Here is a 16060-nt window from a genome sequence, read left to right as displayed (position 1 = left end):
TCTTCTCATATGAAAGTTGAAATATAGCAGGAGAAAAGGAGATGTAGGAATAGCATATAAGGGCTAGTTTGTTTTTTTTTTTTACCTAGCATTCTCTCCTTGTGTTTTGTGAACCATATATAATATCCTAAATCAAACATTTTAATCTGTTCACCATTTTTCATCACCACCTACCATATTGCTGTATATATTGTTAAAAAAATCTGAATAATTTCTAAAAAATAATGTCGACTCTGACAAAAACAGTTGTGCAGAAGAGTAAAAACAGATGCTCTCAAAGAGTATAACATGTAGGATTATTTTCGTCCGTTTCAAATTAGTCACCTTTGTAGGTTTGTCATAACTCGAACTTGTTAAATTATATGAGTTTATAAAATTGATGGTAACAGATTAAAATGTTTGATTTAGGATATTATAGATCGAGTGAAACCAGGGGAGCAGCATAAGTCCTACGAACTGTTCTATAGACTTTAAATTATATAGAGCTTATGCATTTTCTTTATTTTGATTATCATGTTTCACCTTGATTTGAGATATTTTAGAATTAGGTAAGTGGTTTTGAAATGCATGCGCTGCTTTTTTAATAAAAAATGGATGAAATAGATTGAGGCCTCCTTTGGATTGCAGAATTTTCGTAGGATTTTTGGGAATACTGTTCAAAAGATGTTCTTTACTAAATTTTACCACAGGACACTCAAAAAATATGGTCTTTTGCTTAAGGACATCATAAGAATATGAATTTTCTCAGGGACACTCAAGAAAACATGATAATTTGCTATAGGACACCATGAGCATTAAAATATAATATTTACTCATTTGAGGAGAGAGAAACCACAGAAATTGTCTATTTTACCCTCTATTCCTTCTTCCCAACCTCTACACTCTTCTTCATCGCCATACACCGCCCGCGCACGGGGAGGGCATCCCTACCGTCGCTACCATTCCGTCCCGGATGGCAGCGACCCCGCCGTCGCATGGCCGCAGTGCTAGAGCTCCAACGCGGCCGTGGCGCCGAGAGAGAGTGCGTGGCAGGACACCGTCGATGCGTGTCCGAGGACGTGGCCGCCGCTCCCCTCGCCCTCTATCTTCCCAACATCGTTGTCTCTCGTCACTCTCCACCCCACTGCCAAGGAACTGAAGCTGAGAGCTACATATTGTCCTCCTCGCCGTCCTCCTCATCGTCGGCCGCCAAGAAGGAGTTGCCATAAGTCGTCAAGCAGAGCTCGCCATCATCTCGATCTTCCCTGTTCCTTATTCATATCATCATGCCGAAGGTTTTACCTTCTGACCTCACCCTCTCTTGTGCAGTAGATCGATGGGAACACCGTCATGCCGACGTGACCCCGGAGCGTGCTCTCTGCGCTACTGTCAAGACCATCTCTGCGTTCCGGCCGCCACGGTGCATGGCCGGGCCATCCACCGCGCCATCGTCATCACTGAGACCCTAGGAGCCCTTCGACCCAAGCAATCGAGACGAGATACCGTGAATCATGAGATCGCCATCGTTTTCCCAAACTCTGGCCAACCTCCGGCATCTTCGATTCCGTCGTCCTTGGTGAGTTAGAAGCCGATTCCTCGTGAATGTAGCGTCTCTAGGTCTCTATTAACATCTTGGTAGCATTGAACTATCAGCTCCTTGGCTCGGCCGGACTGGAAGCGTCGCCCATGGGCTTTTTGCCGCCACCGAGCTGCTCTACACGAACCTGCCGCTGTTCAAGCATCACCAGGGCTTGTGCACAGCTTGGTGAGTACACTAGAGCCTGAAGAAAACACATGCATGCATCATCTAGGCCGGACTGAGCCCGTAACTTGTTTTGCATCGCAGCCTTGAAGCCGCCGCCGCCACCGCTCGCGTTGCCGCTGGCATCAATTATGGCCACCTCCGGCTACAAGACGACCATCGTCGGGTTCGCAAGAAGCCTGCGCATCTTTCTCTTTTTGGCCGCATCATCCGAGGAGTCGCCGTTCGCCGTCGGCATCGCCGTGAAGGAGTTTCAGCCGGCAAGGCCATGCCTCAGCTGCTGCTCGCACCAGGGACTTGATTTATAAGGAAAACAAAACTCTATGTACTAATTGGTCCCAGGGGCAAATATGCCATTTTGTGAAAATTCTCTCTCCAAGATAGCATAAAATCATAAAATAATATGTATGGTGTCTATCAGCAAATTACCACGTTTTTTAGTGTCTCTGAGCAAATTCACGTTCTTCCGATGTCCCTCGGTAAAGACCACATTTTTTGAGTATTCTGTAGCAAATTTTGTCATGCTCTTTGCTCTGCCCACCTTTGGATGGATCCAGATCCTCTTATGTAGCACTCGCTGCACTCGCTACGTCAGAGGGATGTCCGGCGCAGCTGTGGCATTCATTCTGCATCGGATGTACACACTAGTGAGGCGGCCAAACAGGCTCGCGCTCGGCCCAGTCACCGAAATAGGACGGCCGGTTTGAAGAAAGAGCTCGTTTCCTTTGCCAGGAAAATCGGGATCGCTCCCAATTCCTCGTGGCCATCAGCCGACAGCCGGCGGCCGCTCGTCATCCCGTCCGGCAGTCTGGCTCAGGTGCGACCGGAGAATAAACTCCGTAGTACTCCGGCAGTCTGGCTCAGGTCCGGCAGTCCGACAGTCTGGCTCAGCTATCTTTCGCCATTGCCCATTTTGCAAGCAAGCAAGTACTCCATAGCATACAAGTCCCTATGCATATATGCCATGTATGTATGTTCAATACTGATCTCAAATTGCAGAATCGAACATTCTCAAATTGACAAATTAATCAGTCTCGAACCAACGAAAACATCCATTCATCGCATTCACATCAATTTACAATCTCAATTGGGCTTCTCAAGCAGCTGTCGCCTCCCTCCAGAAACCCGTGGTGGTGGTGGTCGTCGTCGTGGCTGCGGTGCTGTGGGCATATGGCAACAAAGGCTGCCCTTCGTCTCGTGGCGGCGCAACCCCTGTCACTACCGCCGTGGAACCCGTCGTTGTCGAGGCAGATCTCCAGGAATGAAACTGGGCTCTCGCGTGTCACGCCCAGAAATTCACGAACCAGAATTTCTAAACTGAATGTGTATTAAAACCCCTGTCTAGGACCAGCCAGAGTACACAAACGACAATTGCTGAAATGCAGATCCACGTCTTACGAAAATATAAAAGATTACAAATGCATGAAAAAGATAAAAACGAGCTAAGCTTGAAGATTTGACTCCTGCAGCGAGGCGACTCCATTCCAAAGGCATCCTTGACGGCAGCGACGAAACAACTTCCTCGAGACAGCTCCACTGGGAAGAACTTCAGCTCTGGTGTGGGGAAGAGAGAGCAAAACTGAGTACTACACACTGTACTCAGCAAGTCATATTAGAAGGGAAGATATGATGCAAGATATATCTAAAGGAGGCTAGGGGTTATTTGCATAAAGCTAGCATTTAAAAGAAGTAGTTGAAAACAGTAAAACCGTTGTAGTAATTAATCAATATTAATCTTTACTGTTCAACGCTATACCACGTTGAAACAGGCCCAACCCACCACCTGAACTAACTAGTTCCATTGAGCCATACTATTGGTGAGACTAATCACGGTGAATCTGGTCGACCGCCCATAACCGCGGGCACGGCTATTCGAATAGTTTTACTCTAATCAGAGATGTACAACTATACCCACCCACAAGACACAGCCCTACGACATGTTTCCGTGCACCGACATGCCACCACGGCATACCGGAAAGAGGCCGTGATAGGACCCTTCGCATAACCCCCTTTAACCAATCTCACCACACCTCAGGTTTCGCCCCCGTCCCTAGCAGGCAACGAGCAGCCACCCCTCGTGCCACGATGAATCCGAAAGCCAATCAACCGAACACCCTAGCCGACCCAACTCCATCATGCTCACCCTAGCCTGGGTACGTCAGCTAGAGGAAAGCTATACTACAAGCCCAGCCGTTGCCCACGCTGACTTGTGGTAAGTACGATAAGTTTTTCTAGGGCATCCCGCGAACCGGTTCTTAATCGCCATGGGTGCAACCAGCAAAACCATGCACCCATAGCCCACCATTTAGTGTGTTTTAAAAATCTAATACTGTCATGGTGGCACATGTCCAAAGCTATGCTAGTAACCAATGTCTAAGCATTAATGTGATTCCCCCTTTGTGTACTAGTTGAACTAAGCAGGGCTAAGCAATTACGAAAACAACATCTAAGCATATTAAATCCCAGGTTAGCAAAGGAATATGACATACAATTTATAAGGCGAGAATAGTAGGTAAATAGCCCATCCCATGACATTATAAAACAATGCAGTATTTAGAGAAAAGTAGAGTATTTGCAATATAGGAGCAATATGGTCAATTAACAAGCATGACTTGCCTTGCTCTCGCGCTGATGAGACCTCTGCAACATCTTCAACGCACCACGAAGCGACGAAACAGCCGAAAACTACGTGACAAACAAAGCACACAAGCAAAACAGGCTATAAGTTTACTAAAACAGGAAACAAAACCATTTTTAATGGATTCTAGGGATTTTTATGAATTTACTAAGACTTGAATAGACTTAAACAGAGCTCGGATGAATTTCTATGAATTGTAGAAGATTCACTGTGTTTTTACTATAAAAATAAAAGCCTTAATGGATTTATCGCGCAATATATCCCAGGCGATGATGTCATCGGGGGGGGGGGGGCGCAGTGGCGGCAAGCGGGCCCCGCTTGTCAATGACACAAAGGAGCGAGGGGGCGCCAGCTGGCGGCCCCACCAAGCGGCGGCCCAAAGGGCGCCGGTCCACCGTGGACCGAGACCACGCGGGTGGTCCACCGCCGGTCCACGGGACCAATGGCCCGAATTGGCCGAGGGCTGATCGGACGGCGCTGGGGAGTGGCTGCTAGGCTCGGCACGGCCGGCCATAGCGATGCGGCGACGAGGGGCGCAGAAGGCGGCGGCGCACGGGGCGAAGGGCAGCAGCGCGGCTCGGTGCTAGGAGGGAGAGAAAGGGGAAATGAGGAGGCGGGAGGCCTCACCGTGGGATTCGGCCGGCGTGCGGGAAGACGACAGCGAATGACGGCGGCAAGCGGTGGACGGCGGGGTGCGCGGGATGGACAAGGCGGCCCTCGACCTCCCGAGGCCGACGGCGGCGATGGAGCGGAGCGGCGCGGCGTGGCAGTGGAACTAGCGGTGGCTAGCGGCGGATGGAGGCGGCAATAGGTGGCGGTGCGTGGGGAGAGCGGTACGGCGACGGCGCGCGGCAAGTGAGCGGCGGCTGAGATTGCTATTGCGGCGGCGAAGCTAGCGGCTGGGATTGCGTGGTGTGGCAGCGGCTCTAGAAGTGGCGGTGTGGCAGCGGCTGTAGAAGTGGCGGCACGCGGTTGATGAGCGGCAGCGGCGGCCGAGCTTGGGTGTGACGGCGCCGGTGCGATAGAGGGCACGGGAGAGGGAGGTGAAAAGGGGAAAAATGGAGAGGAGGACGCAAGGAAGCTATATAGGGGTTTGGGAGAGGCGGACACGGCCAGGAAAGGGCCCGATTTGGCTGGCGATGTGGGGAGGTGGGGGAGAGAGAGGGGGATTCTAATTGAATCCCGCCCCTCGCGGGCGCACGCACGAGCGGGAGAAGCGGGTTAGTGGGCGGGCGACGTGGGCGTGGGGCACTGGTGTGGAGTGGTGGCGTGGAGGAGAGCGGGAACGGCGGTGGCGCGGGCGGTTTCAGCGGCGGTTGCCGCCCGGCTGGAGGTATGGGATGACTTGACAGGTGGGCCCCACCTGTCGGCGTCCCAGAGAGGAGGGATGGGGCGTGGGCCGGCCCAGCCGAGCGGGCAGCGCAGGAGCCAAGTGGGCCGATGGCCCAAGAAGAGGAAAATGGAGGAAAAGAAAAAAGAGGAAAAAGAAAAGGATTTTCCTGGGATTAGAATATTGCGGATAATTGATTTTAATTGGTTAAAACTATTTATAGGGCTATGAAAATTCTACTAAAAATCCCGTTAATGAAATGTGACAAGTGGAACCCAAGAAAAATCTCACAATGCCATTTCCAATTATTTATTGCATTTATTAATTAAGGAATTAGCTCTAGGTTAATCAAATTATTTCTTGAGGCAATTTATTAAACAAATTTTTAAAGCAAGAAAAAGGGGGAAAACTTCAGGGCGTGACATCGTGCCACGTGAGGAGTCGAGGGATGGTGAGGAGGGCGGCGACGAGGGGAGGGGCTTTGTCCGAGATCGGCTCCAATAGCGCCTGAGCCGGAGGAGACGATGAGCGGCCGCCGGCTGATGTCCTGGAGAACTTGGGAGCGACACCGATTTTTCGATTTTTCTGGCTAAGGAAACGAGCCTTCTGTTCAAATGAGCCGTCCTATTTTAGTGACTTGGACCGAGTTCGAGCCCGTTTGGCCGCCTCACTGCGTGCGTTCGTCCGATGCGGTACGAACGACGCAGCTGCGCCGGATGTCCCTTTGACGTAGCGAGTGCTACATGCGAGGATCTGGAGGGGATGGAACACACCAGCTGTACGAAAAATAGAAGGAAATATTCCTTCGCTACTGATTTCATGGGAAGGCATGGGAAAAATTTTATCCACTTCAAGCTCTTTTTTATTTTGCTTCACAAAAGACCAAAGCAATCAAACAATAAGCATGTGTTTTTGAAGAACACAATCGGAGACATCGAGCAAGAGCTTTGGATAAGGATGATAAGGAAGATAGAAAATACAGGGATCATTGTAAACTTCACAAGGCCATACAAATGAACCCATCTTCTATATTCATGCGTTTTGAGGTGGAATTGGTGTGTGAGAGAGAGAGAGAGAGAGAGAGAGGAGGAGGAAGAGGGATCACGAAAGAGAAGAGAGGGGGAGGTGAGGAAGAGAATGGGATGAGCCGATGAGGTGGAGGCTCTTGATAAGGGGGTAGCTAGCCCGATGAAAGCTAAGGTGGTCGGAGGCAAGGGTGCTGGTGGTGGTCGACGGTTAACTTTAGCTCCAGGAGCTAGTGCAAATCTGTGGTCACAGCCGGCTGTTCCAAAGGAAACCTGGGGAGTTGTGCAGGGAGAGGAAGAGGATGAAAGGAACTGGTGGCCGGAGGTGTTGGCAGCAACGCCATGCCGCACTTCGCCGGAAGTTTCGACTTGGGATAAGAAGGGGTGTTCTAGAGGCGGGTTTTCTGCTCCGACAAAATGCTATGCTGTCGAACCGTTGTGTGTGCCCAAGCCTCTTGCACTGGGGTCACGCTTCTGGGCTCTGGGTGATGAGAGCTCGGAGGATGAAGTTGACCGTGAGGAGCGTCGATCAGAGGAGGAGGTGCAAGGTGGTTCGGTGCTGCCGGAAGAGAGCTTCGTCAAGAAGGCCATCGATCAAGGCTTCACCGTGGATGAAATACTCAAGGCGGGTGAACATTTACTTTGTATGAGTTCGCCGCCAAAGGTAAGTTCGTGCTCCATGAATTCTGGTTTCATTGGCAACAGAAAACTGGCAAAGAAAATGGTTGAAAAGGTGGTGAATCAAAAAACAACTACCTGTAAACCTTGGAAAGGGCCGTTACCAAAGGCTAGGGTTTCACAGCCTTTAACCTTTGGGGACGTCATAGGAGTTGCTTTGAAAAAAAAAAGAAACGAGCGTCTGTGGCTTCGCCGGCGAGGTGCACGACAGTAAACGGTGTTAATTCGCCAGTTGCTGAGGAGAACCTTGATAGGGCCAACAAATCTCTTTCCTCTATGAGGCTTCCTGTTGCGCATACATGCAGCATAATGGAGAAGGTTGCGGCGGTGCCGCCGCCGCTGCCGCCGGCGGCGGTGAGGTCTAGTTTGGACGACAATGCTAAGACATTGAAGTTTCTGATGAACCTCGACAAAAGAGAAAAAGAAGGAATGATAGTTTTGATGAGTCCAAGGGGACAGTGCACGTCGGATATCGAGGCGTCAAAGCGGTCGGTCGAGTTATTGTCGAAGGGCGGCAGTGAACATAAATTTGTTTCGTTTGGAGTAAGGTCGAATTTGGTCCAATTCAAATGTTGCCAAGGACTGGGCCGACTACTCTCGCGTGCGGGCCGACATATGTGGGCTACAGAGGGAGCAACTAGGCAAAAACGAAGCGACATGACTGTAGGGCTTCGCACTACACAGTTAGTGCAGACCTCTCAAACTCGCGAGCGCAAGCAATCGGTAGGCGAACAGAGTTGCGGCGCCCAGGGAGAGCGAAGCAGGCGAGAAGTCACCATGGCATGGAGAGGTGAAGGCAGCGGTCGCTCGGATGGCCATGGTAGGGAGAGGGGAGATGGCTTCTGGGAGGAGGAAGAAGAGTTTTTTGGTGCAAGGTTTGATGCTGGCCGGCTAGGTTTTGAGCCGGGATATGGTTTTGGGCAGCAGGGAAATCATGGTTGGGGGCAGCAAAGGAGTGGTTTCAGGCCAAGGGGATCACGTAGCTTTGGTCCACGCCGAGGAGGTTTTGCCGGCCGACCCAGAAGGGGAGGCTGGGAAAACAATCGCTTCTCGACGAAGCGCTTTGGCGAGAGGCCATTGTTGAAGAATGAGGGCAGGCCAGGAGGAGGAATTAACAAGGCAGGAGGTGGTTCTAAATTTGCAGCTAAGGGGGAGGTTGGTGGAGGAGTTTCAGGGGGAGGCGGTGGTGCAAGTGCTGGGAAAGGGAAGGTGAAGGTGGGTGATATGGAGGTAGTGGTGAACCAGATGGATGGGCCTGCAGTGGTGACGGACGATCCGGAGACAAATTCAGAATTGGCTATCTTGGATTGTGATCCATCTTTGTTTGTTGATCAACATGTTCGTGAGGACATTAGCAAAACTCAAGCAAAGTTGAAGGTGTGTTCTAGGTGTACTCAGAAGGGGCACGTGGCTGCAGATTGTTCGTCGGAGTTGTATTGCGATATTTGTGATAGTGTTGAGCATGTCAATCATCGTTGCCCAGTGTTGAAGCAATCAAGACCTGCTGCACATGCTGTGGGTTATTCAGTGGATGGGTTAGGATTTTATCACATTCCTCACCCACCTCTACAAAAAAGTAAGAAAGGGTCCAAGACAGCTTTGGTCAGAATTGAGGGGGGCTGCCTAACTAAAGAGAAGGCAGTATCACAACTTCAGAGAATTATTTCGTCGAAATGGAAATGGGAGCCAGTTGAACACGAAGAGAATTCTTTTGTTGTTCCTTTCCCATCAAAGATAGAGTTACAACGAGCTATTGCGTATGGCGGGGCAGATGTGAAAGAAAATGGAGTTCTTACAGGGGCTCGTCTGAAGTTCGAGGAGTGGAATGAGAAGGAGGAGGGGTTTCTGCTACCAAAGGTGTGGGTACGGGTTTTTGGACTGAGAAAGAAACTAAGGGAGTACCTTAATATTTGGGCGGTTGGTTCTCTTTTAGGCGCCACTCAAACTGTGGACATGAAAATGTTGAGAAAGAATGATTTTGGAAGGATCTTTGTGGTTGTTTTAAACCCGAGGATTATCCCAAAAAATTTGGATGTAGTGATTGGCGATCATTTTTTTGAGCTGGAAATCGAGGTTGAAAAGATGGGTTTTGATGAGAATGGGAAGGAGGTAGAAATAGAACAAGATGATAGAGATGGTGATGGTTTGGAGGAAAATAAGGAAGATAAGCATGATGGTGATGGGAGGGATGGAAGAGTAACTAAAAGAGCAAAAAATGATGACATGTTAGTGGATGGAAAGGAGAATGGTATAGCAGAAGGAAAGGATGATGCAGCCTTGAATGGGAACCAATGTCAGCATAAGATGAAAGAAAGTGAGATCTCTGCTATAGCTTCAGGAATTTTGGATGTTGCGGTTGGCAAAGTGATGAATGAGGTTTGTGATATGGTGATGGAGGAGACAGAGCAGCCAATAGAGGAGGAGGAGTTGCCTCTTGATTCAAATCTGGGAGATGAGGAGAAAGGAGAGCAAGAGCAAGAGCAGGAGCAAGAGGAGTTAACATTAGTAGAGAATAATATAGAAGAGGCTTTCAAGGAGAGGGTGGCTCGAGCAGCAAACATTAAGGAGACAATTATGACACCGAAACGTTCTAGTGCAAGGCTGGGTTGCAATAGTGGAGTGCACTATGTGGAAAAGGCATGGAAGAATTTAGAGCTGCAACAAGGTAACGAAGTTAATTCGTTTTTGTCTTTTTCTAATTCCTCTATTACTTCTAGTTTACAAAATTTAGGAGTTCTTCTAGGTGCCTCTAGTGATGAAATTACAGATTCAGTTTGTAGCCTTAAAAAGACAGAGGTTGAAAGGATTAATAGTAGTTTAAGTCTAGTAAGGGATAATTTAGACAAGTTGGATGATGGGGACAGTTCAGAGGAGGAAGATGATTTGAATAATCTTGTCCTTGGTCACTTATGTGGTGATCTGATGGATGAGGAAACTAGTCACCTAAGTTGTGACTCTAAAAAAGTTTTTAAAGCTCATAAGTCAAAATCAAGAAGTAAGAAACGGAGAATTAGGATTGCTGGGCTTAATAAAAAATGTTTAACATGAAAGGGATCTTTTGGAATAGCAGAGGTCTTAGGGACTTGGCTAAATTCAGATTTCTTTCAGACATAAGCAAGGAGCAAAAGCTAGACTTTATTGCTCTCTTGGAGACATGCAAAAGTGATTTTTCAAATGCATGCCTTAAGAACATTTGTGGAGGTAAAGACTTTTTGTGGCATTGGACTAGACCAAAAGGGAGATCTGGGGGTATTCTTTTGGGAGTAAATTTGGAATTTTTTGACGTTTCTAGTATTGATGAAGGAGACTTCTATGTAAAGTTTCATATGCGGAATAAGGAAAATGCCTTCCAATGGATCCTTGTAGCAGTTTACGGGGCTGCACAAGAGGAGTATAAGGAGGCTTTCCTTACTGAACTCGTCAGATCTTGTAGAAAAGAGTCTTTGCCGATTCTAATTGGAGGGGATTTCAATATAATTCAAAACCCTAGCGAGAAAAATAATGACAAGTATAGTGATAAGTGGCCTTTCTTGTTTAACGCTGTCATAGATAGCTTAGACTTGAGAGAGCTGGAGCTCACTAGACGTAAATTTACATGGGCGAATGCTCTATAAAATCAAACTTTTGAGAAGTTGGATAGGGTTCTTATGAGCACGGATTGGGAAGTGAAATTCCCGTTAGCAATGGTCAGAGCCCTGGATAGAGAATTGTCAGATCATACACCTTTATTGCTTGATGCGGGAACTGGAACACATGCAAATAAACAACCCTTGTTCAAGTTTGAGCTTGGATGGTTGTTAAGGGACGGTTTTTATGATCTAGTGGCAAATGTATGGGAAAAGGAAGCTAAAGGTTCAACAGGGATGGAAAGATGGCAAAATAAGATACGCAGATTGCGGCAATTTTTAAGAGGATGGGCGAAAAATATTATTGGTGCATATAAAAAAGAGAAAGCTAGATTAATAGAAAAGGCTGATGAGCTAGATAAAAAAGCTGAGGTCCAAATACTAAGCAGGAGTTGGATCTTAAGAATTTTTTGAAAAATAGACTAGCGCATTTGCTAAGAGAGGAAGAGATCAAATGGTACCAAAGGGCGAAAACTAGGCGCATAATGGAAGGGGATAGAAATACAAAGTATTATCATATGATAGCTAATGGTAAACATAGGAAGACAAAAATTTTCCAATTAGAACAAGAGGAAGGAGTAATTAAAGGTGATGTGCAATTAAAAAAGTACATTACTAATTATTACAAAGACCTTTTCGGATCACCGAAGGAAAATAATTTTTCCATGAATGAGTCTGAAAAGGAGGACATTCCGCAGGTCTCATACGAGGAGAATGAATTGCTAACTAAAAGTTTCTCAGAAGAAGAAGTAAAACATGCTATCCTTCATATGGAACATAATAAGGCTCCCGGGCCTGATGGCTTTCCAGCGGAGTTCTATCAAGTGTTCTGGGAGGTAATTAAGAATGACCTTATGGCCATTTTTAGAGATTTTTATGATGGAAAGTTGCCGCTTCATAGTTTGAACTTTGGTATCATTAGTTTATTGCCAAAACAAAAGGAAGCTAATCGAATTGAACAATATAGACCTATCTGTCTTTTGAATGTTAGCTTTAAGATCTTTACAAAAGTAATGGCCAATAGAATTGCTCTAGTAGCTCAAAAGGTCATTTGTCCCTCACAAACGACCTTCTTACCTGGAAGGAATATTATGGAGGGAGTAGTAATCCTACATGAGACAATTCACGAGATGCATAGGAAAAGAAAGAATGGAGTTATTTTGAAATTGGACTTTGAAAAATCTTATGATAAGGTGGATTGGGGGTTCTTGCAACAAGCTTTAAGGATGAAAGGATTTTCACCAATGTGGTGCAAGTGGATTGATCAAATTGTGAATGGAGGGAGTGTGGCTATGAAAGTCAATGATGATATAGGAAATTTCTTTCAAACAAAAAAAGGTTTAAGGCAGGGAGACCCACTTTCACCAATTCTATTTAACCTAGTGGCAGATATGTTAGCAATTTTAATTCAGAGAGCGAATGACCAAGGAAAGTTTGAAGGGGTAATACCTCACCTAATTGACAACGGGCTCTCAATTTTGCAGTATGCTGATGACACTATTCTTTTTATGGAACATGATTTAGAAGCCGCAAAAAATCTCAAACTTGTGCTTAGTACATTTGAGAAACTTTCAGGCTTGAAAATCAATTTTCATAAAAGCGAATTGTTTTGTTATGGCAAGGCAAAAGAAGTAGAGAAGGAGTATGTCACATTATTTGGATGTGGCAAAGGAAATTACCCTTTCAAATGTTTAGGGATTCCAATGCATCACAAGAAATTGTCGAATAAAGATTGGCAGAGGATAGAGGAAAGATTCCAAAAGAAATTGAGTAGTTGGAAAGGGAAATTCCTTTCTGTGGGAGGAAGATTGGTGTTAATTAACTCTGTGTTGACCAGTTTAGCCATGTTTATGTTATCCTTCTTCGAGGTACCTAAAGGTATCCTCAAGAAGCTAGATTATTATAGATCTAGATTCTTTTGGCAATGTGATGACCATAAAAAAATACAGACTGGCTAAATGGAGTGTTGTGTGTAGACCTAAGGAGTGTGGGGGCCTTGCAATACATAACTTAGAACTGCAAAACAAGTGTTTGCTTAGTAAATGGGTGTATAAGCTCATTAATGAAGAGGGAGTTTGGCAGAACTTACTTAGGAAGAAGTATTTGGCTAAGAAATGTATTACCCAAGTTGATAAGTAACCAGGGGACTCTCATTTCTGGTCAGGGCTTATGGCTGTTAAGGAGTCCTTCTTCTCGTATGGATCCTTTGAGGTTCACAATGGTACTCAGTTGAGGTTTTGGGAGGATTGTTGGGTTGGTGTCACATCTTTTGATAAGCTATATCCATCACTTTATAATATAGTTAGGAAGAAAAATATTGTTGTTGCTGATGTGTTAAACACAGAGCCTCTTAATGTCTCTTTTAGGAGGGCCATCGTAGGGGATAATCTAGTGGCTTGGCATGACCTTGTGTCGAAAGTCGTGTCAGTTAACCTTTCAGAGCAAAATGATGTTTTTAGATGGAGAGCTAATAAAAATGGAATCTTCACTGTAAATTCTATGTATAATGCTCTCATGTATTGTGATGTAGTTCCAAGGAGGACTTTCATTTGGAACCTTAGTATTCCTTTGAAAATTAAGATTTTCCTGTGGTACTTATGGAGAGGGATTACTCTAATCAAAGACAATCTTGCAAAAAGGAAGTGGAAGGGTAGCATTAAATGTTGCTTTTGTAATTCTAATGAAACAATACAACACCTCTTTTTTGATTGTCATTTGGTAAGATCTGTTTGGAACACCGTTTTTATAACCTTTGGGATTCAACCACCCACTAGTGTTGCTAATATGTTTGGTAGTTGGTTAAATGGTGTTCAATCTAGACTAAAGTACCAAATTTTTGTGGGCATCACAGCTTTGTGTTGGGCGGTTTGGTTAAATAGAAATGATGTGGTCTTTAATGGCTCCAAAACTAATTCCTTTTTGCAGGTGATCTTCAAGGGGACTTATTGGGCACAATAGTGGTCTTTGTTGCTTAAGGAAGAGGATGGCCACAAATTGAATGGATATTGCAAGATGTTAGAGGCAAGGGTCATGGAGTTGTATGCAAAATATGGGTGGAACCTTAGAAGGAGATTGGAGTAGTAGTGTTTCTCTTTTCTCTTTTAAGTGTTGTCACTTTGGTACTTTTTTTATCCTTATTGTAAGGAATTCGGGTCTAAGTACTCTTGTATGACGTTGGGCTATGTACATCCATTGTGGATGTAGAGGCCGGATTTTAATCCATTTTCTAAAAAAAAAATTCATGTGTTTTCAAATTCACTGTTTCCATGCGATTTCCTATCCTATTTCTAATTTTTTTTCTGTTCTGCATTCCAAAGGATCCCTAAAGTTAGGAATATTCTCAACTAGGTACATTAAAATCTTTCCACCCAACACATGCAAAATATGTTCATACATTTTTCTTTCTCATATTCTTCCTTCTTAAAACTATTGTATTGCTAATTTTTAAAAATTATGATTTTTAAATTAGTCAAATTTGGGATGATACAATATATTTTTAGTGCACCATGAAAATATAGAAAAGTTGAGGAACATTCTGAAATGGAGGAGGACAACGCAAGTGCAAAGTCATGCATTTACTGGTGCATTAGCTAATACTTTTATGCCCATTTTAAAACATATTATTTAGCTGATTATCTACTTGATTGTAGGGATATTTTTTATATGAATGCTTTGAATAAGTTATCTATGCAATACAGTAGAAGAACGATTTTTTAAAAAACTAGATGACGCCCCGCACGTTGTAGCGGGACTTCTAAGTGATCAGCATTGATTTTTCCAGTAGGATTGCGTGTGTAAGAATAACACTGACAATTATAGTGGATCACTTCCAATCAAATATGGAAAATCTACAGAGGTTGTAAAGCAATGTGACAAAAGAAATACATTTTTTTGAAGAAAGACATCATATAACAGTATTAAAAAAAGCTATTTGACAGTACATGAAAAATTGCAATCCTTGTCATGGGCACATGCCTTCCTCTTTTTCAACTCAAGATGCATGCTAGTAACTGTAAATGTCATATGAAAACACTAAATTCACTTTAGGTTGCTCCCGGAATAATGTATTTGATGACAATCGAGTTAAACTCTTATATCAATAGCAATTGACATGAAAGGAAAGGTTGACTAATGAAAAATCAGATGAAAGGTCTAGCCTTCATAGACAATTGCGTGAAAAATGGTGCAATTGGACTTGTGCATTGGAAGCAATGGCGGTCGTGCCCATGGTTATTAAGACCGGACCAGTGATTAAACCGTTAGGGCACTCGGTTTACTGGTTTATTGGTTCAACCGGTCAAACCACCGGTTGAATACGGTTTAAATAGATAGAGTGTTGCAATACTAAACACAATATGTGGCATAGCCTGGTGGTTGAAAGTCTTCTTGGAAACATGGAGGCTGTGGGTTCGATTCTTCCACGTGATGCTGCAGCCTCTGCTCCTCCACATGAGCGGTCGAACCACCTCCGGTTTTGTCCGGTTCAAGCGGTTTTCACCGGTCCGTTTGCTTGCAGGACCGGCCAACGCCCAGGTTCCGGTTTTTTCTGGTCGGACCATTGGTCTGGTCTGGTTCTAATAACTATGGTCGTGCCTAGAGTGCTAAAGCACAGTGGTTTGCTTGTTACCCGAGAAAATGCAGTGGCAGTTATTTAAGAATTTTACTATGGCACAACCATGATTTATCTCGGAACATATTACACTCATGCCCTTTCCTCAAAGAGCGTAACAGGGGTGACTATCGTATCCTTGTAACAGAGTGAATGCATGTAGATGGATTTGTAAATGAGATAAATATAGTAAACAACCTTTCTCGTGAAAGGATGAATAACAAATTGTATGCTTAAAGAAGATTAAATTCTATTTGAAAAATTCAGTAAAACGAAGACTAAGCATCTAATTAACCATTTCAGTATGCCTGTGAACATTCCTAGATAAAATCTTATTCAGTAGTTTTCCACACATCTTCTGCCAGAAGAAATGAAGATGTCAGTTGAAATCGCAAAAAAAAAGTTCCATTTGT

At 45.0% G+C, this 16060-nt stretch overlaps 1 pseudogene; it reads left to right on the top strand.

Moving 5' to 3' along the window:
• The first annotated feature begins 8189 nt into the window (after window positions 1-8189).
• On the top strand, window positions 8190-14119 carry LOC127784705 (uncharacterized; annotated as a pseudogene).
• Window positions 14120-16060: the final 1941 nt, after the last annotated feature.

Source organism: Oryza glaberrima, chromosome 9 (assembly GCF_000147395.1).
Source record: "Oryza glaberrima chromosome 9, OglaRS2, whole genome shotgun sequence".
NCBI classification, from domain to species: Eukaryota; Viridiplantae; Streptophyta; class Magnoliopsida; order Poales; family Poaceae; genus Oryza; species Oryza glaberrima.
Note: the sequence above shows the minus strand (reverse complement) of the source record. Positions and strands in the feature narration are given on the sequence as shown.